The 21,160-nt window shown below is 31.9% G+C and overlaps 1 long non-coding RNA gene across 3 annotated transcripts; it reads right to left on the bottom strand.

Moving 5' to 3' along the window:
- Nucleotides 1-11,816: 11,816 nt before the first annotated feature.
- LOC123898307 lies at nucleotides 11,817-14,814 on the bottom strand. Of its 3 annotated transcripts, XR_006805295.1 has the most exons (4): nucleotides 14,431-14,814; nucleotides 12,791-12,902; nucleotides 12,206-12,318; nucleotides 11,817-12,097 (listed from the first exon to the last, which is right to left on the bottom strand). It is a non-coding gene; the product is annotated as an uncharacterized LOC123898307 (long non-coding RNA). The 3 variants fall into 3 exon arrangements; XR_006805294.1 differs by lacking the exon at nucleotides 14,431-14,814 and having other exon boundaries at nucleotides 12,833-12,874; XR_006805293.1 differs by lacking the exons at nucleotides 12,791-12,902; nucleotides 14,431-14,814 and having other exon boundaries at nucleotides 12,206-12,777.
- Between the last annotated feature and the right edge of the window lie 6,346 nt (nucleotides 14,815-21,160).

Here is a 21,160-nt window from a genome sequence, read left to right as displayed (position 1 = left end):
AAATTTTGATTCTATAAAATTCCAATGATGATCCTCTTTTCGGTGCAATTGATTTTTCATTCTTAATTATTTTAGATATCTATGTTCGTTCTTCTACTCTTTGGATGGAATTCTTAGGTTTTATTCATTAACCCCAAAAAAAGGCCATTGAAGAGGTGAGGTGACTGGTAACGGGGGAAGCAGATAATGCAATTTATAATTTGTAGAGAAACCAAGTGATATACATTTGAAAACAAAGATCTCTAAAAAATCACTTTTCAATAAAAAATTGAAATAACGTAAGAATTGAATCAATTTGTGGATGATTGATGCAGATTTTCCTCGTTCTTCTCATTGACGAATATGATGATAGAAAGTGAGACAGGAAAGTATCAAGTAAAACACCCGCACGCAAGAAAAATTAATGATCAATTAGGACGGTCAGATTAAATAAAATGGATGGCTTTGATTTGGAGTAACTCTAGAGAGTTACTCTTGGAGTCAATATAACCCTCCTCTATATATATATATATATATATATATATATATATATATATATATATATATATATATTACATTTTCCAATTTTACTATTTGCTCTTCAAGTGTACGAATACCATCAACAACATGGCTACTCATTAAACAAAAAACAAATAAAAAAATATTGATCATTTTCAAAATTTACGACTCCAATTCACTTATCAAACAATTAGAAAATATATAGAATGAGTCATCCTTATCCTTATCATAAAAATATATTGATCATTTTCAAAATATATTGTTCCCTTTTATATTATAGGATAGGAAATGAATACAGTATGTTTCTATCATCCTTATCATAAGTGATATACACAAGATTGCCAAGTTACATTGTTTGGTTTGGCAACTAAGTAACCGCAATTAATTACAAAATAATAACAAATAGTTACAAAGTGGGAAAATTAACTCCGAGAATAAAATAATTCCAAGAAAGAAGTAACTTCCATTTTTCCATGATTTTTTTTCTTTCTTAATTCAGATATAATCTACACACAACAACAAAGAATAATCTCTCGAGCTTTATGAAACTAAATGAATGACATAATTTCCCATTTTTTTATGATTTTAATTCCAAAAAAATGGGTGAAAATAAAAGATTTCCATAAAAATAGCAATAAAATTGAAATATTCATTCTTACGAATAACTCTGGGAATTATTAACCAAACACACTGAGATAGGAATAACAATTTTGTATCCGAAATTCCGAATCAACGAGGATTCTTATGGTCAATGGATATTATAACAAAGATTGTAGAGATGTGGAGAATATTAACTCCCATGAGGAAAATGCAATTGGCATTAAAGAGTTTGAAGATCCTGAATACTCTCTATGGTGGCGGATCCAAGATCCTAAATTAGGGGTGCAAACTTTTATATACATTAAAACATTAATAATAATCTTACAATATAGTAAGAAAGTTATATGTTGGTTAAAAATCAAAACTGCCCTAACTTCAGAAACTGCCATGCGTCCCTTGAAGGGTATTTATTCATAAACTGCCATGTGTCCCTTGAAGGGTATTTAATGTCCAAAAATCATGTAACTGAATTGAAAGTACACCACTTTTTGGATTGTAACCAAGCCATCTAAGTCATATTGTATTTTGTGAGTGGAAAACAAAGGTAAGAATTCATTTTGGACTAAGCCAATAGCAAAACGGCTCCATTCAGTTGGAAAGGAAACATTGAGTAAGCTAATAATGACATAGACAAGAACCTTGGTGCAATCATCGTAAACAATAATGAGCAATTATTGCATATTGAGAGAGAGAGAGAGAGAGGAGAGAGAGAGAGAGAGAGAGAGAGAGAGAGAGAGAGATAGAGAGAGAGAGAGAGAGAGAGAGAGAGAGAGAGAGAGAGAGAGAGAGATTGAGAGAGAAGGTGCAAACTGTTTTCAACAAGTAACCCCATTATGGTCAAAGCCCGTGAGATCAAATGAGGTGTCAGATTATGTTGAAGGAGGTGCATATAATAGAGGGTACAAAACAAGCTTCTTGGGTCGTTCCACACCCATACCGTTGGATTCAGTCGGAAAAGAAAATTGCTTTTTAGGCCCCCCTATATTACTATTAAGCCCCCTATCTTGACTATTTTGCCCTAGATGCTAATTTGGAACTTGTAATACGAATATATATAAGTTCGTATCTTAACTCACGAAGTAACATGACATAACAAAAAAGCTATTTACGGTTCACGATTGCACATACGTTTCAGACCTTTTGTTTCACAGATTAGGAAGGAAGGCAATTTTGTTTTGCAGCTTACGAAGGCAGCCAATTTCGTTTCACAACTTACGAAGCTAGGCGATTTCGTTTTGCATCTTACGAAACATGCTATTCTTGGAAACTCTGCTTAAAATTAAGACTATATAGGGTTTATAACATAAACTGTTTTTTGATTACCACTAGAGAACTCATTCGTAATTTTTGCGATTTTGTGACGTTTGGAATGCTTCAAAGCAACATCTATTCATTCACATAGGGATTCTACACTCATTTGGAGTCACACAACAGGTAATCTTCGCTTTAAACAGTAATCTTCCTAAAAAAATAGTTCTCTTCAAACTGATGGAGTGTTGGGGTTTTATTGGTCTAAGATACGAAACTTAGCTTCTTCGTCTGGTAGAATACGAACCCTAGCATATTCGTTTTGTGGGATACGAACAGTAGAGTCTTCGTTTCGTAATATACGAATAATAGTTTTTTTTAATTGATTTTTGCAATTTTCCTGTGCTGTTGTAGCCATAAGACATCACATCGCAATTTATGAAACGAAGTAAATCTGGTTCGTATCCTAGAATACGAAGTTTAAGAGGGTCCTCCGTTGTTTGATTATTTTGTTTATAACATATGTCTATATGTAATTTTTATGGTGTGCGTAAATGCTACATGAAATCTTGTTGATGCATGAGTTATTTTCTTGTTGTTAATTATGTCCTTTAATTTGGTGATTGGAGTTATCATCGGGGGAATCTAGTCACTAAACCGGAGTTAAGGTTGTTTTGATTATTTACTCGGTGTGAGTAACTTCTGGTGTGGCTGAATTTGTTGGAGTAAGCCCTAAAAGCCAATCTATTTTGATAGAATCGTCTTTTATATGATGACTTTGATTTATATATTTAATATATATAATAAGGCATTTCTTTATTATGTTTGTTTCAAACTAATAAAGTCCCTAGAATAGCTAGTCTAATTAATGGAACATTAAGTGTGACTTAATAGTGAGACTTCATTAAACATAATGACACTATTCTTAAAGTATCCATAGTCAAGTTTTACTGTGATGTGGGATAACAGTTAAACACAGAGACTATTATGTGAGTAGACTGATGACTTCATCTCACGAGTCATGGATATGAGATATCAAGTCTTCACATAGATATAATTATTAGGAGTAATATTTATATTGGATTGACCCGCCATGAGAATGCTACATAGTATGTTATGAAAAGTGTCATAAGTTATTCTCATAGTGATAATGGTGTATACCACCCTTCGACCTGAAACCACTATGGACCCTAGATGTGGAGTAGAGTACTTAGTTGCCGTTCAAACATTGTCCGTAACAGGATGACTATAAAGTCGGTTGATGGGTACTCTATAAATCATGCTGAGGGACATGAGTGACCTAGATGGAATTTGCCCCTCCTACATAACAGGAGCAATATCTGTAGGCCTCTTGATGGAATATGACTGATAAAATGCGTGGCCACGCCGAACTAAGTCAATATGAGATATTGAGCTTATTCGTTGCTCAGTATATTCTGGGATCAAGAAATAAGATATTGAACCATACAAGGGTGACACGATCTATGCCTTATGTTCAATATAGATATAAGGGCAAAGGGGAATTATACACATAATCATTATCACGGAAAGGTTACGTCAGATCACATGACATTCTCGTCACTTGGGTAGCAGTGATGTGTTGCTAGATACCGCTCACTGTTTATAATATTAAATAGTGATTTAATATTATTGCCAACGTTCCGAGAACCTATAGGGTCACACACATAAGAACAGATAGAAGAGAGATTAATTAAATGGATGAGATTCATTTATAATTTGGTACACCGTAAGGTACGGTGGAATTAAGTGAGAAATACAGTACACCATAAGGTATGGCACACACAAGTGGTTCTATAAATAGAACCTTTGTGGTGACTTATTTTTCACGTGAAAACAATTAGAAAACCTAGCCGCACTAGGATTTCTTGTTCTCTCAATCTCTCTACTTCCGATCATTCACAGCTAGCACTGTAGACGGAGGGGCTGTTCGTGTGGACTGAGTAGAGGCGATTGTCGTTTGTGCAGCGCTCGTGATCAAACTCCTCGACGCTTCAAGAGGTAAACATATGAACTCATAGTGATTCTTATTATTCTAAGTGTTCTAGGTAAAGGGGTTTTTCCGCTCTTGAGTTTGATTTTTAAAAGAGTTTTAAAAGTCTACCTCATGATAACCCTACAGAATTAGCGGTGATAGGGCATGCATACATTCTTGGTGTGGTTTGGAATAATACCCAACGGTGGGGTACCGAACCTTCATACCCAACGGTGGGGTATTGTGTCCAACGGTGGGACACTGTCCAATGATGGGACAATTTACTCTGCGGAGCGGTGATATCCGGATCATATAGGGTGCATTAGAATGTCATGTAGACTAACCTTATTGATTAATTTTTTATTTTTTTTTGGATTTAGAACCAGAGCGAGTAAATTAAAACCGAGGAAATGCTAAGGGAGTCTGGAGGATACACTGGAAGAGCGGCCACCGAAGGTCCCAAATTTTTAGCCAGATACAATTTTTAGGATTATCAAATTATATAATTATTATAAATATTTTTTTAGGACAAGTGTAGATTCTGTTTTGGACTATGTTTAGAAGCTCGGATACTAAAGGACTACGAGCAACGGCTTCCGAGCAAGCCCTAACACAAGGACGCTCGACAACATGTTCGACCCACCAACGGTCACAATACCAACGCGTATTGTAACGGCCGTTACCGGAATGATGAGCATTAACTACTCATCATGGCTTTTCAGCCATTTTTCGGCAGCCACTTGATGGTTATTAATGCCATTGTTAAGAGTCTCACATCGGTTGAGAGATGGTCTGACTAAGTGTTTATATACTAGAGGCAATCCTCACCTTACAAGCCGATTTTGTAAGGATGAGTTAGACCCAATACTCATTTCTAAGACTTGTAAGGTGATGATTGTCTCTAGTATATAAACACTTAGTCAGGCCATCTCTCAACCGATGTGAGACTCTTAACAGCCATCAAGGGCCTTAGCCCAACACTAGGGCTCTAAATACTCACCTCACTACCATTTGAAGGTACCTCACTAGGGCTCTATGTCTCACGAATGCATCACAACAGCAGATAATTTTAATTTGGTTCGTATATATACATGTGTTAATTAATTATTAAATTTTAATTAATTATTAGAGGTGTATAGTTATGGCCTTAGCGTGTTTGGTGTTTATTTTATTTGGTTCAAATACGGCCTGCGTGTCGTGGTTTATTATTATTATTTTAAATACGACCTGCGTGTCGTGGCAATTTATTTACTTTATTTATTTATTTTAAATAATTGTAATTGCTCGTGATGACGGGAGACAAAGTCAAACAAAGGATGACGATGGAGAAACTTGAGAAGTTTGCTCGAGGGTCAAAGAATTGTAATAAATTAGTTTATTTAATTCTTTCGTTTTAGGAGGTCATAACTATACTACCTTAGTTTATTTTATGTATGTGATGCATGAGATGAATGTTTTAATTATATATGTTTTGAATATTTTATATAATTGTTAAACAAATATTTACATGAGTGTCATGTAAATTGAAACACGATTTGTATGAGATACAAAATACGGTGAGATTAAATTTAATTAAAATCCCTTAAAAGAAATATTAAGTTGAAAGCTTTCCAACATTTAGCACCCTTCAAGATCAATATCGATCAATGTAGGTTTTGCCAACGTAAAGTGCATTGTCTATATTGATAAGTTGCGGTGAGGTAACTAGTTTACCCGATTGCTATTCATTGGGTCTAACTTAACTAAAAGAAATATAATATGATTATATGATTTTAGAAGCAAGTGTTGGGTTACTCCATATGATGGATTAGAATAAGTGTTATTCACCCAACGGAAAGGATATGAGAGTTGTATGAGATACAATTGGAAAGAAGTTTCCTACCTAAAATCACTATGTTTTGTGTAATCAGTCCAACGCTGACTTAGAACATAGTAAAATATGGATCTCATTCCCACTAGAAAATCTTCCAACGGGATTTTCCGAATCAAATGTCGAGGGTCATTTGGTTTGAGTAAAATAGTGGGAGCATATTTAATTAAAGACCTAGTTAAATATGTTTTAATCATGATACAAATATTCTTATTTTCGTAGTTAGATATATTTGACATATATTTTATATTTTACTGTAAAATGTCCTTACGAAGGATAAATAGTTCAGAAAGGAGTTTCTGAATTGGTACATGTATTGAGAATTGTTCTCTCAAATACGAGAAAAACTACTAATGATTTTGAAAGAGTTAAAGTTGAAGAAAGAAGTAAGACTTCTTCATTGACCTTGTTATAGAAAGTTAAATTATCCACTTTTTATCTTAGGTATATGATACCGGTTGTTAATTTCATATTTGTTGAAATATGAATTTGTTTTAAAGAAGTGAAAATTTGACTATAGATAAAATCAACCTACGATTAGAATGAAATAGTCTCATTGATCGTAGAAGTTGAGTTTGACACTGAACCAAATCATTGTTATTAAGTTTCCTTTAATAATAGAAACGTTGAACCTAAACCTTGTATTGACAAGAAAAATGACTGCTTGCATGAATAATAGACAAGTGTTGTTACATTATTCCAACAATGTTTTCTATTCTAGTGTTCTAATCAAGTAATGGAATTGAGTTCCATCAACTTGATAACCTTATATATAACAATCATGAAAAGGAATCAAATAAGATTTGAACCTTATGCATATTAGTAGCAATATTGTTTAGTATTAATAAGTGAGTCACACATTTCTAGATTCCATAGATAGGAATTTTGGACTCATTTGATTTATATCATTTGAAGGATGTGAGTTCCACTTTTAAAAATAGTTCAGTATGTCAATTACCAACTAAGGTAAAGTGACATTTGATGTATTTGAAATATATACATATGAGATGTATATGAACTACTAAACTAATTATTTGCTAGATATAATTTTATTTCTTTTACTTCATTTACGTTACTAATTAGCTTAGTAGATGTGAATATGTGTGGTTGACACAAAGTATGATTCTTTGAATTTGTTCAAAGAATTTATGAAGTAAATGAATAATTTTGAAAAAGTATTAAGACCATACAAACAAGTTGTAATGGTAAATACTTAGATAAGGAGTATAGTAATAACTATTTATATTACATCATGTTTGACATGATTACAAATAAGATAGTTCTTTTATCTCCGACGACTCTTTCGAAAAATTATTTTAATTAGAGTTATTCTTTACCCACAAAAGTTCCAATAAAAGAAATCATAAAGACACCATATTTGATATGGAGGTAAAAGTACCTAGTTTGACTTTATGGTAGTTTGGGATTGCATTGTTTATAAGATAAACATAATTCCAACTTGGATTAATGTGTATTTGTGGAGGGATCCTAAAGAAACTTAGAAATATTAATTCTACAACACTCTCTAGGACAAAAGTTGTTTTGTTACTAGAATTAAAATATTCCTTTAGAAGGAAGTGTCTCTAGAAGAGATAGTGGGAGTGATGTAGAACTTGAGTAAATTCGAGTACCACAAAACACATGTTTTGAGAATGGAACATGAATCGGTTCAACAAGAGTTGTTGTTGGATCACCAGTTCGAGTAGCACAAGACCTATATAAGTCCGATATGTCATATCACAGTTGAGAGTCACGGTTTTACCATGACTCGACAAGGTGATATATGATGCTCATGGAAGATGAGAGTGTGACTTATAAAGAGTCCATGTACACAAAACATATATGGATATTGTTTTGTCATCCAATTGAGTAAGACTCATAGGATAAATATGAGTCTTGTTGTAAAGACTCACATGGATGGTATTGTGAATACATTTAAGGTGTGATTGAATGTGAAAGGTTTCATACAAATCATGATGCAATTATGATGAAACCTTTATTTCAATCATAGTGCTTAAACTCAATTGATTCCACTTGCAATTATTGTATGTTTTACTACGAGTTCTGGCAGATGGATAACGAGGTTGCATTCCTTAATTGGAATGACCTTACATATGTATTTGACACATGGATAGGGTTTCGTTAATCTAAAGGATGCTAGAAAAGTATATAAATTACAAAATTCATTTATGAATTTGTTCAAATTTCTCAAAGTTGAATTATCAGTTTTATTGATCAAGTTTTATGAAAACTAAGATTAATAAAGGAACTCTTGTGCACACAAGAAAGTCAGTGGGAGTATTTAAATTAATCTGGTATTGTATGTGGATGACATACTGATCATCAAGACAATTTTCATACACTACACATGTAAGACATGATTAGGTAATTGTTTCTTGATGAAATACTTAGGCGAGACTTCCTAAAAGTTAGGAATCAAGATCTATAGAAATAGATTGTTGACATATCTCAACCTTAACCTATGTACAAATTTGATGAAGTGTACAGACACCTCATGTGCTTAATTTTATTGAAATTATTGCATACGTCACATGATGTATTTTTGTCTCAAAGACAATATTCAACCTCATTGGATGAGAAAGGGATGCATGAGAAGTATCCAAATGCTTTGGCAATTGGGTTGATCATGTATATCATGATATGTACTAGACCAGATGTACTATATGTTATTAGCATAAACAATATGTACCAATTATTTCTAGTGATTGTCATTAGATCACCATCAAGAATATCGATGGATATCTTAAAATCACTAAGGATGGTTTCTTGATCGGATCTGGAAATGATCATTGTAAATGAGTTACAATGATACTGATTGTCCAAAACCGAAGAACAGTATACCCAGATTGTAGTCTGGAATAAACTTTATGCTCGGATGTCAAATCTGTAAGCTTACAAGCTTCATAAGATTGATATATCTATTACAAAGGTCAAATATATGATTTGAATAGTTTGTCTAATAAGATGAGACAGAAAATTGTTTTCCTTACGTTGCAGATTCCCTTGACCTCATTAAAGATGGTAATGGTTTAATCTTGCAAGCAACGGAAAACCAGATCTCACCAACGATTCAAATACAAGTTTTGACACTTTATTTCTTTTGATAGAAGATCAAAAGTGTAAATTGGAAGATGTATCGGGTACCAACATAGGAAAGAGTTCCTTATCCACTAATAGAAAATCTTGCATAAAAGATGCTTGATGATGACGCTAGTCCAATAGATGTTGAGTTAATATCTGATTGGCTTTAGTGCCAGTGGGAGATTGTTGGAGTAAGCCCTAAAAGCCAATCTATTTTGATAGAATCGTCTTTTATATGATGACTTTGATTTATATATTTAATATATATAATAAGGCATTTCTTTATTATGTTTGTTTCAAACTAATAAAGTCCCTAGAATAGCTAGTCTAATTAATGGAACATTAAGTGTGACTTAATAGTGAGACTTCATTAAACATAATGACACTATTCTTAAAGTATCCATAGTCAAGTTTTACTGTGATGTGGGATAACAGTAAAACACAGAGACTATTATGTGAGTAGACTGATGACTTCATCTCACGAGTCATGGATATGAGATATCAAGTCTTCACATAGATATAATTATTAGGAGTAATATTTATATTGGATTGACCCGCCATGAGAATGCTACATAGTATGTTATGAAAAGTGTCATAAGTTATTCTCATAGTGATAATGGTGTATACCACCCTTCGACCTGAAACCACTATGGACCCTAGATGTGGAGTAGAGTACTTAGTTGCCGTTCAAACATTGTCCGTAACAGGATGACTATAAAGTCGGTTGATGGGTACTCTATAAATCATGCTGAGGGACATGAGTGACCTAGATGGAATTTGCCCCTCCTACATAACAGGAGCAATATCTGTAGGCCTCTTGATGGAATATGACTGATAAAATGCGTGGCCACGCCGAACTAAGTCAATATGAGATATTGAGCTTATTCGTTGCTCAGTATATTCTGGGATCAAGAAATAAGATATTGAACCATACAAGGGTGACACGATCTATGCCTTATGTTCAATATAGATATAAGGGCAAAGGGGAATTATACACATAATCATTATCACGGAAAGGTTACGTCAGATCACATGACATTCTCGTCACTTGGGTAGCAGTGATGTGTTGCTAGATACCGCTCACTGTTTATAATATTAAATAGTGATTTAATATTATTGCCAACGTTCCGAGAACCTATAGGGTCACACACATAAGAACAGATAGAAGAGAGATTAATTAAATGGATGAGATTCATTTATAATTTGGTACACCGTAAGGTACGGTGGAATTAAGTGAGAAATACAGTACACCATAAGGTATGTCACACACAAGTGGTTCTATAAATAGAACCTTTGTGGTGACTTATTTTTCACGTGAAAACAATTAGAAAACCTAGCCGCACTAGGATTTCTTGTTCTCTCAATCTCTCTACTTCCGATCATTCACAGCTAGCACTGTAGACGGAGGGGCTGTTCGTGTGGACTGAGTAGAGGCGTTTGTCGTTTGTGCAGCGCTCGTGATCAAACTCCTCGACGCTTCAAGAGGTAAACATATGAACTCATAGTGATTCTTATTATTCTAAGTGTTCTAGGTAAAGGGGTTTTTCCGCTCTTGAGTTTGATTTTTAAAAGAGTTTTAAAAGTCTACCTCATGATAACCCTACAGAATTAGCGGTGATAGGGCATGCATACATTCTTGGTGTGGTTTGGAATAATACCCAACGGTGGGGTACCGAACCTTCATACCCAACGGTGGGGTATTGTGTCCAACGGTGGGACACTGTCCAATGATGGGACAATTTACTCTGCGGAGCGGTGATATCCGGATCATATAGGGTGCATTAGAATGTCATGTAGACTAACCTTATTGATTAATTTTTTATTTTTTTTTGGATTTAGAACCAGAGCGAGTAAATTAAAACCGAGGAAATGCTAAGGGAGTCTGGAGGATACACTGGAAGAGCGGCCACCGAAGGTCCCAAATTTTTAGCCAGATACAATTTTTAGGATTATCAAATTATATAATTATTATAAATATTTTTTTAGGACAAGTGTCACTACTACAAATATAGGCATTTAATAGCGTTTTTTTTAACTTTTAATAGCGCTTAAAAACGCTATTACTGATACCGCTATTATAGGTATGGTTCCTATAATAGCACTTTCAAAACGCTATCAATTGTCTATATTTAATAGCGGTTTTTGAAAAAAGCGCTGTCGTAAGTTGTTTTTCACTGTTTGGGAAAACTCTGGGAACAGGCTTTAACAGCGCTTTATTTTAAATTCGCTATTATAGGTCAAGGTTTAATAGCGCCCGCAATTGTTGAACCTACCTATAATAACGCTTTCTTGAATAAGCGCTATTAAAGGTCATTCTTTCATAAAAAAAATAATTTTTTTAATTACGCTATACTGGAATGAAAAAAGCCAATAAATTTTATTGATCACAAGCAAACACCACATAAGACATTCAAACAGTGAACCATACAAAGTGCTACTAAAATCTAATTACAATTCCTGTCAAAAAAAAAAATCTAATTACAATTTACTAGAATACAATAAAAATCTTCAAATCCAAATACAATTTACATTTAAACTAATCAATATAAGAATTACAAAGCATATAAAAGCATTCCTAAACAATGAGATGGAAACATCACAAAACTAACTAAAGATAAAAAGACACCATTATGGATAACCCAAAAATCACATCCTTGATCCTTCAATTGAAGAGTAGAAGTAGAAGCACCCGTGAAAGACACCATTGATAACCTTACATACATAATGTTGGCAGCTTTTATCTTACCAACAACCACCATTGTTGGCATATACTTGTTTTCATATGTCTGCATATATAATCAAAAGTACTAGACTAGATATATCAATTCTTTTATGCAAATAACTAAGGTGAAAACTATTTCATCCTCCAGAAAGAAAATAACAATAAAAAGGACCTGGAGTTTAATAAATTTATGGCTCTATGGTCTCTTAGAGATTTGCACAGATTGCCTTCAGTACTAATGCTTTTGATAGCTTGCATCTGATCAGTTCAAGCCAAAAAATTATACTACAATAATGGAAATAAGCCGTCATTCAAGGTTCTAAATTACATAGACATATAATCAAGCATTTACAAGGATATCAGCAGAGGTGAATTTTCTCAACACTCATAATACATATTAAAATATCTTTTGATTTGTTCTATGTTTCACCAAAGATAAATTATTATTTCATAGGATCAAAGGATAGCGAAACAGAAAATAGAATTTCAAATACAGAACAAAATTTCATAATAATTTGACTTTCAAGGCAAATAATATTGTTAATTTCCTAAAAAATCACTAGTGAAACATAAGCTCTCACATAATATATCTATTTTATAAACAAAACCAATCCAGGCACAAAACTGATCCGGGCACAAAATCACTAGTGAAACATTAACACTAGTACACTTTCACGGTAAAACTCCAAATTGATAATCACTAGCGCCTACAACTTGCTTTCAAATATTAAGAGAATGAAATAAATAACACACATACCTATACCTATTAGACTAAGAGCTATTTTGAATGACAAAATACCTGTCATTAACCACAAACTTTTTTTTACAATTAGTTATTCGACATGCCTTTTAGACTTTTGATCATATACCTGAAACCAAAAGATGAAGTAAAAAAAAATTGAAAGGGTGCAGAAGTACAAACATGGATATTTCTATTTCAAAAATGCATTGAAACGTAGAAATGATCATTAAAACTATGGTTCATTAAGCAATGTGTAAGAAATAAGACAAAAAATTCTGGAGCTAGAGCTTAGTGATTGTGAACTTCAAATATTCAGTGTAAAACAAATGACAATTGTTACGACCCTTTAGTATGCTTAATATATAATATTCAGTTGTTCCAAATGTTGTTTCTCTAACGATACCAACCTTAAACAGATAATAAATTAATGCTACTATAGTCAAATTGTAAAAACAAACAACATATGAATCATTGCATAAAGCTGACAGCCCAACAAGGCAACAAATGCTACTACTAGCACATGTTCTAAATTGCTTCCCCTAGAATTTGTATGTGAATTCATAAAAAAAAAGACCCAAAAAAAATTCGGTAAGTGAGGAGATGGGGGCTACGCTGAACAGAGGGTGAGTGCGAGAAGATAAGTTTCTTGCTCCTCTTGCATTTGATTTGGGTCAATAATCTACACTTGCATGAGCTTCCTATAATGGGGATTTGGAGAAATTTAAGATTTGGTACATGGAGGAGTCCTGGAGTAGTGTGAAGAGAGACAAAGCTTACTGAGTTTTTGTTTTCCATTTTCCTTTGGTCTCTACACAAAGGCTCTCACCCTTTTTTTTTACAAATTTACCCCTTTCTACTTATCAACAATAGATAGTTAGTTTATGTCTCCTTTAAAATTCTCCAATTACTCTAAAAATAAAAATATTATCTTATCTTAAAGTTGAAGTCTATGATTAACACCATCAATATTAATTAGAGTTGGGATGTTACATAAAATCACAAGCTTAGTATAGTTTATTTTGATTTCCTCCTCTAAATTCTTTTGAACATTTTAATTTTCTTTTACCTAATGCCATGTTATACGGTACTTCATTCTAACTATTAAAGCCAAAATCAATTCTCACAATGGGTGATATAGGTCTACAAAGAGTAGCTTATATGACTTTACTTGAAGAATTCATCAACTTCCTTGGCATCAGTGGGACATAACATAACAACAACACAACACACTGTCAAACTAGAGAGATGAAGAGAATTACTTTCACACCTTATTTTGATTTACAAACTGATAATCATCATTATATAGGAAGTGGATGAATCTCAGTCACTCCAATAAAAAATTTAAGCAAAACGGCTAATGAGTCAAATTTAATGAGTCACTTTTTAAGTGTTCTGCATCACAATTCAAATTCAGGCAACAAAACCACACCTAAGAAAGAATGAACTAATGAACTAAAAATAAGTCAAATTTAATGAGTCACTGTAAGTGTTCTGTCATACTACTTTGGTGTAAGAAGTGGAGTAAGCTTCTATAGCAATTGAAAATCACAATATAATATCTTCCACTAAAAATCACAACTCTAAACACAACACTAGAACAATTGAAAAAATAATAAGTTTCTAAATTAAATCAATTTGCAATTGTAAGCATATACCTTAATGACAGCAGTTTGAGTTGTGAGAGTGCGGCGACGAACGAGACTACCGACGGTTAAATGCGTGGGTTATTGGATTAAGGTTCTTGGAGAGAAGATGATTTACGGGTTATGGGTTAAGGTTCACAGTGGTTTATGGGTTCTTGGATATTAGGATTGACGAGTGTGATTGGAGAAGACGAGTTGAACGCTTAATCTAGGAAACAACCTCTGAGTTTTGATTGCTCTAACTTCAATTTCTCTGAATTCTGATTACTCTGAGTTTGATTACAGAGGAATAAGATTCCTTTGGGTTTGATGATCGATTTCGAATCTAGGGTTTGAGTTCATTGTTTGCTGAATATTGATGTTGTTTCTAGGGTTTGAATTCAATTTTTCCTGGAACTGGATTGAAGATATCGTGCGTAATTTTGATAGATCACTGCGTTTTATTTTTAATTTTTTCTGTTTGTTTATTTTATTTATTATTTATATTTTATTATATTGTATTTAGCAACCAAGGGGTCAAGGGTTCGACACCCACCCACCACAATTTTTATTTATTAATTTCCTTTTACTATAGCGGTTATGTAATAAGAGCTATTATAGGGTATAAGCTTTAATAGCACTTTTTCAAAAGCGCTAATATACAGGTGCGCGTTTGAGTCTTTAATAGCAGTTTCTTAGAAAGCGCTATTATAGTATACGTTGGTTCAAGGATTTAACAGCGCTTTTCCAAACAACGCTATTATAAAGGCTCCGGTTTATCTTTTAATAGCGCTTTTTAAATAAACGCTATTAAATGGGCGCTATTAAAACTCCTTTTTGTAGTAGTGTGTAGATTCTGTTTTGGACTATGTTTAGAAGCTCGGATACTAAAGGACTACGAGCAACGGCTTCCGAGCAAGCCCTAACACAAGGACGCTCGACAACATGTTCGACCCACCAACGGTCACAATACCAACGCGTATTGTAACGGCCGTTACCGGAATGATGAGCATTAACTACTCATCATGGCTTTTCAGCCATTTTTCGGCAGCCACTTGATGGTTATTAATGCCATTGTTAAGAGTCTCACATCGGTTGAGAGATGGTCTGACTAAGTGTTTATATACTAGAGGCAATCCTCACCTTACAAGCCGATTTTGTAAGGATGAGTTAGACCCAATACTCATTTCTAAGACTTGTAAGGTGATGATTGTCTCTAGTATATAAACACTTAGTCAGGCCATCTCTCAACCGATGTGAGACTCTTAACAGCCATCAAGGGCCTTAGCCCAACACTAGGGCTCTAAATACTCACCTCACTACCATTTGAAGGTACGCATTATTTTTAGCATCGAAAACCTCTGCTTCACACTCACTAATTTGAGCGTCGGAGCACCTGCAGGTACACAACCCCCCTCTGCTTCAACAGGGGATATTAAAAGCTAACACCGGCGAGATCGCACGTTCTGATCAGGTACGATGAGATTCTAATAAAAATATTATGCTTAGACTAAAAAATAATTCCAATTTGATAGATTGGTCTACATCTGACATATACAGATTTAATAAAAGAGAATTATAATTAATATATTATAATCAATTGCAGCAAAAGATGAAAGATTAATATGTGAAAGTTATAACTAGTGAGAAATGTTATTGTTACATATTTGAATATGATAAATACATATATATATATAATTATTTTTGTCATAATTATTCTATTGTAGTTTTGATTTGGTGTGAACTTTTTAATATTGATAATTATTTTATTTTTTACAATTATATATATTTATTGTTACTATATGACTTATAAATTAGAATTTATTTATAACTTATATATATATATATATATATATATATATATATATATATATATATATATATATATATAAGTAGAACACCAAATTTATAATTTCTAATAAGACACCCAAAATTTTGAGGACCGACATGATAAGTGCTAAGGTAAAAGTCAAAAGCATGTCAAGCTATAATTGAAAACAAGCAACAATTTCTGCTGTGCTGTATTACGTAATACGTACAATGAAAAATGTCAACGGATAATTGAAAAAACAAACTCCAATACTTTTTTCCTTCGGTTGTTGCATGCAAATGCAATGCATATAAGTTTAGATATGATGACTAATATATATATATATATATATATGTCAGGATCAAATGACACCAACTAGTTTGACACCAAATGTTACACCTCTCAATAATGTTTTAACCGATATAAATTTTATAAAATCCACCATTTGATTGAAAGTTTATATAAATCATTTGTGTAAAATTTCAAACAAATCCAAAATCATTTGATATGTTATTGTGACACATAAAGATTAACGACATATTAAAAAAGACGAAAACCGTTAATTTTGATGTATCTAAATAGCATATTAAATGATTTTAGATTTGTCTGAAATTTTACACAAATGATATATACAATATAAACTTTCAATCCAACGGTGGATTTTATAAAATTTATATCGGTTAAGACATTATTGAGAAGTGTAACATTTGATGTCAAACTAGTTGGTGTCATTTGAAATTGACCCTATATATATATATATATTATGTTTACAATAAGAGTTTTAGAATTTGAGTGTGAAAGGGTCCTTGAAGATTTGTATTCAATTTTATGGGTTGAATTGAATGGTAGAAGATCTGAATTTGTTGGATGAACTTAGGAATATGATGATGAAGATGAAAAGAGAGATGGAAGAAGACGAAGAAAAGTAGATTATAATTATGTGTTGGTGGTTTACTACAAAATACAATATAGCTTCAAGATCCAATGTTCACCTTATGAGAAAAAAATCAAATGGTTAAAATTAAAAAAATTAATAAGGTCTTTTGAGAAAATAAAATAACACAAAAATATAACATAGAAACGTCAAAATTAAACCATGATGGTTGTCTAATAACAAACAGAGAATAACACTGTGAAAATTGTTATAACATATAAACTACCGTCAATCATCCCATGACTCGAAATACACTTACATTCTCCAAAGCAAATACTTAACTATATCTAACAACACTTTGAAATAAGAGTATAAAAAAAAAGACAAAATTACACTACAAGTCCTTTATCTTATTTTTTTGTAACACTTTGGTCCTTTATCTGTTTTTTGTAACACTTTGGTCCTTTATTTTTTTTGTAACACTTTAGTCCTTTATTTTTTTTTATTTGTAACACTTTAGTCCCTTTTTTTGTAACAGTTTGGTCATTTATCTTTTCTTATTTGTAACACTTTGGTCCTTTATTTTTTATAAATAAATAAGATAAGGACCAAAATGTTACAAAAAAAAAAATAAAGGACCAAATTGTTACAAAAAAAAGATAAAGGACCAAAATGTTACAAAAAAATAAGATAAAGGACCTGTAGTGTAATTTTGCCAAAAAAAAAAACAAAAAAATCAGATATAAACTTAAAGTGCTTCTGACTGGTAAATCTTTTAACGAAGAATTAGAGTCGGTATATAAAAAAGTATAAGGCTTAATATCTAAAACAAATTTGCTTAAAATAAATTGAATATCACTTTGTTTCGAAACATATCCAATTTAAAAACAAACAAAATATTACATAAACTAACTTTAAAATAATTTTCACAAATGTAAGATAAAACTTTTTTTTTTGTTGACACATAAGATAAAATTTTTAACATATATATTTTCAACCAAGATTAACAATTCTAGAAATTATCTTAGATTTTAGACAAAACGTCACGATTATTATTAATCATAAGGAAAGAATAATGAAATTTATCCACATACTAATTTTTTTTTATAATGAGCTGTGGATCGAACCCAAAACTTATAACATAGTATTTAAATTCCTAATCACTAGACAAAATTTAGTGACTTATCCAGATACAAATTTAGTGCAAGTCTCGAGAGAGTTGTTATATATAAATACAAAAATTATGCACTTCAGCCACTTACGAATAAACCGTAAAAAAAAAAAGCCACTTACGAAAAAAACAACACCGTGAGTGCAACGATGCATGCCACAACCATTTTCCAAATTAATATATCCACCAATTAAAAATCCAACAACTTCAAAACAAAACAAAAAATACAACTTTAATTTTTTGAGTAAAACAGAGCAACTCTTTCCAAAAAAAGTAAAGAAAAACAGAGCAAGAGCAACTCTAGTACATTATTGAGTGTGTAATAATAATTAAACACTAAGTTACAAACATTGGACACTGCCATGAATAATTAAACGGAATGTCGCTGCCTTTTTAACTCAATTGATAGGTAGATCGTATTTTATATGTAGGCAGGGCCGGCTTTGTGGGTGTCCAAGGTGAGCCACCGCATAGGGCCTCAAATATTTAGGGCTTCTAATTATTTATATCGGTCTATTTAAAAATTTATATATGTAAAAAAATTAATGACTTTGTTACTACTAAAAATATTTTATAACTCAAAAAATAAAATATTTAACAAACACACTCTTAATTTTATAAATAACTTGCGGTTGATTGTAAAAAAAGAAGCAACATTACAAGAAAGTTTTTTTTCCCCAAGAAAATGTAAAGTTGATAATGATATTAGATTGAAGATGTATTTTAATGTCATTGACTAAAATATGTCGTTTTTAGATGTTATTTACTATGATGATTATTTTTTATGTTATTTACAATTTAAATAGAGAATAACTTTTAAAAAAAATTATATTTTTATTAAAGATCCATTTTAAATTTTCAAACAGGGCCTCCAAATACTCGGGACCGGCCCTGTATGTAGGAATCGATATTTGAACCACAAACATTCAACTTATTCACCTTAAAGATGAATTATATCTAGTCAATAAACTATATAAAAAATAAAGAATCAAAATGTCTATCATTTATAAATTAAAAGATCAAAATAAAATAAAAATAATTTGTCTAACTTTTATTATATATAAGAAAATGTATATAAAAACAGTATACAGTTCTGTTCTAAATCCATGATCCATCCCACCAATCATTGACGCTAGGAAGAAACCAATTGTATTTATGATGATGAATTGATGATGATTAGCAAGTCATTATATCATATCATATAATTATAGAATTCTTAGAATCTTTATTTATTTTTTGTTTAAACTTGTACAATGTGTGGTGCATATTAAAACTCAAGATTCCACGTAGAGATCGGTGGCTCAGCATTCGTAGCCACGTAGGTGGGTGCGTGGATGCATCATGCATGGTCGCATTGTTGTGCAAATTCCATTTCTATGAAGTGGCCACTGAGTTTTCCACCTGTAATAAATTTTTCGATGAGGTCTATACCTTTAAAATTAGAGAGGGTCCGTTGCTTGTAAATAATATGTATACATAAGTTTGACAAATTTGCCTATTTCTATTTTGAAAATAGAAATAGAGGAAATGGAGTAAATTGGAGGATAAGAAATGGAGTGGATCTGAACTTGTTTTAAATGCACTTCATTCAATATGTAATGGAGTGGTAATAATTAGGCAATGAACTTAGAAATAAAATTTGCTTATAAAATGTTATGGAACGAGTAGTTTTACTATATTGTACTCCCTTCGTATCAAAATGTAAGTTACTTTGAGAAGAAGAAGTAAAATTTGTACTAAATTATAAGTCACTTTACATTACTAATAAAATATTTAATGCTCTTTTTGTTATTAAACCATTAACTATTTATTTCTCTTTCTTCTTTCAATTATTCAATTAATTTTCTCATACCACTAATGAAAGACAATTTTATAAACTAATTCATAATTTCTCTTTTCCATACAACATTAATCATATTTTTTAATTTGTGTAATATGATCAAAACGACTTATATTTTGGTACGTATGATGGACTACTTTGAAAAGATAGTTCATCAATTATTGTGCACGTAAATCAAAGATGATTATGCAAGTTGTAAAGGAATCAATATGTGCACATTTAGACTATACTCCATCTGTCCCAATATATAAGAATTCTTTTACAAATGTACAAGAATTAAGAAAAATTGTTTTTGCACTAAATTTGTCAATAATATACTCTTTCAAAAATTACCCTTCAATTATTAATAGAGAGAAATAATAATCTTTTACTTTTTCTTCATTTAATTAGGAGTATTTTTGTGAAAATTTAATTAATGTACCTTGAACTTTGAAAAAAGTCTTATAAAATGGGACAACAAAATTTGCTAAAAATGTCTTTTATATTGGGATAGAGGAGTAAGAAATAACGGATAGCTGATAAGCTAGTATATAGCGGATGAACTTATATGAAATAAGGCAGCTGATTGAATTTATAGCATTTAGTATAATTGGTGGTTGAATTAGCTAATAAGTATGAAATCACGTAAAAAGGAAACATTTGATTAAAAGGAAATGTCTGGAATTACATATTCAATCAAATGTTGCGTGACATGCAAATAAATAAATACTCAAGCCCCGTGAGTTTAGCTCAATTAGCAGGACATTGCATTATATATGCAGGGAGTCGGAGTTGGATCCCGGACATCTCACTTATCCACGTGAAATTTCTAGCCACTAAACTACTTGACAAAAAAATATTCAAGGAAATGTTAGTATATAGGCAAAATTACACTAGAGGTCATTTATCTTATTTATTTGTAACAGATTGGTCCTTTATCTTTTTTTTTGTCCCAAATTGGTCCTTTATCTTTATGATTATGCACATATTAATCCTTTTTTTCATTTTTTAATAAAAATATGATGATGTGTCTAGCCACGTAGGATAATGTTATTTTTTATTTACCACCAATTTTAAAGAACCACCCTT

The sequence above is a fragment of the Trifolium pratense genome, linkage group LG7 (assembly GCF_020283565.1).
Source record: "Trifolium pratense cultivar HEN17-A07 linkage group LG7, ARS_RC_1.1, whole genome shotgun sequence".
NCBI lineage: Eukaryota > Viridiplantae > Streptophyta > Magnoliopsida > Fabales > Fabaceae > Trifolium > Trifolium pratense.
Note: the sequence above shows the minus strand (reverse complement) of the source record. Positions and strands in the feature narration are given on the sequence as shown.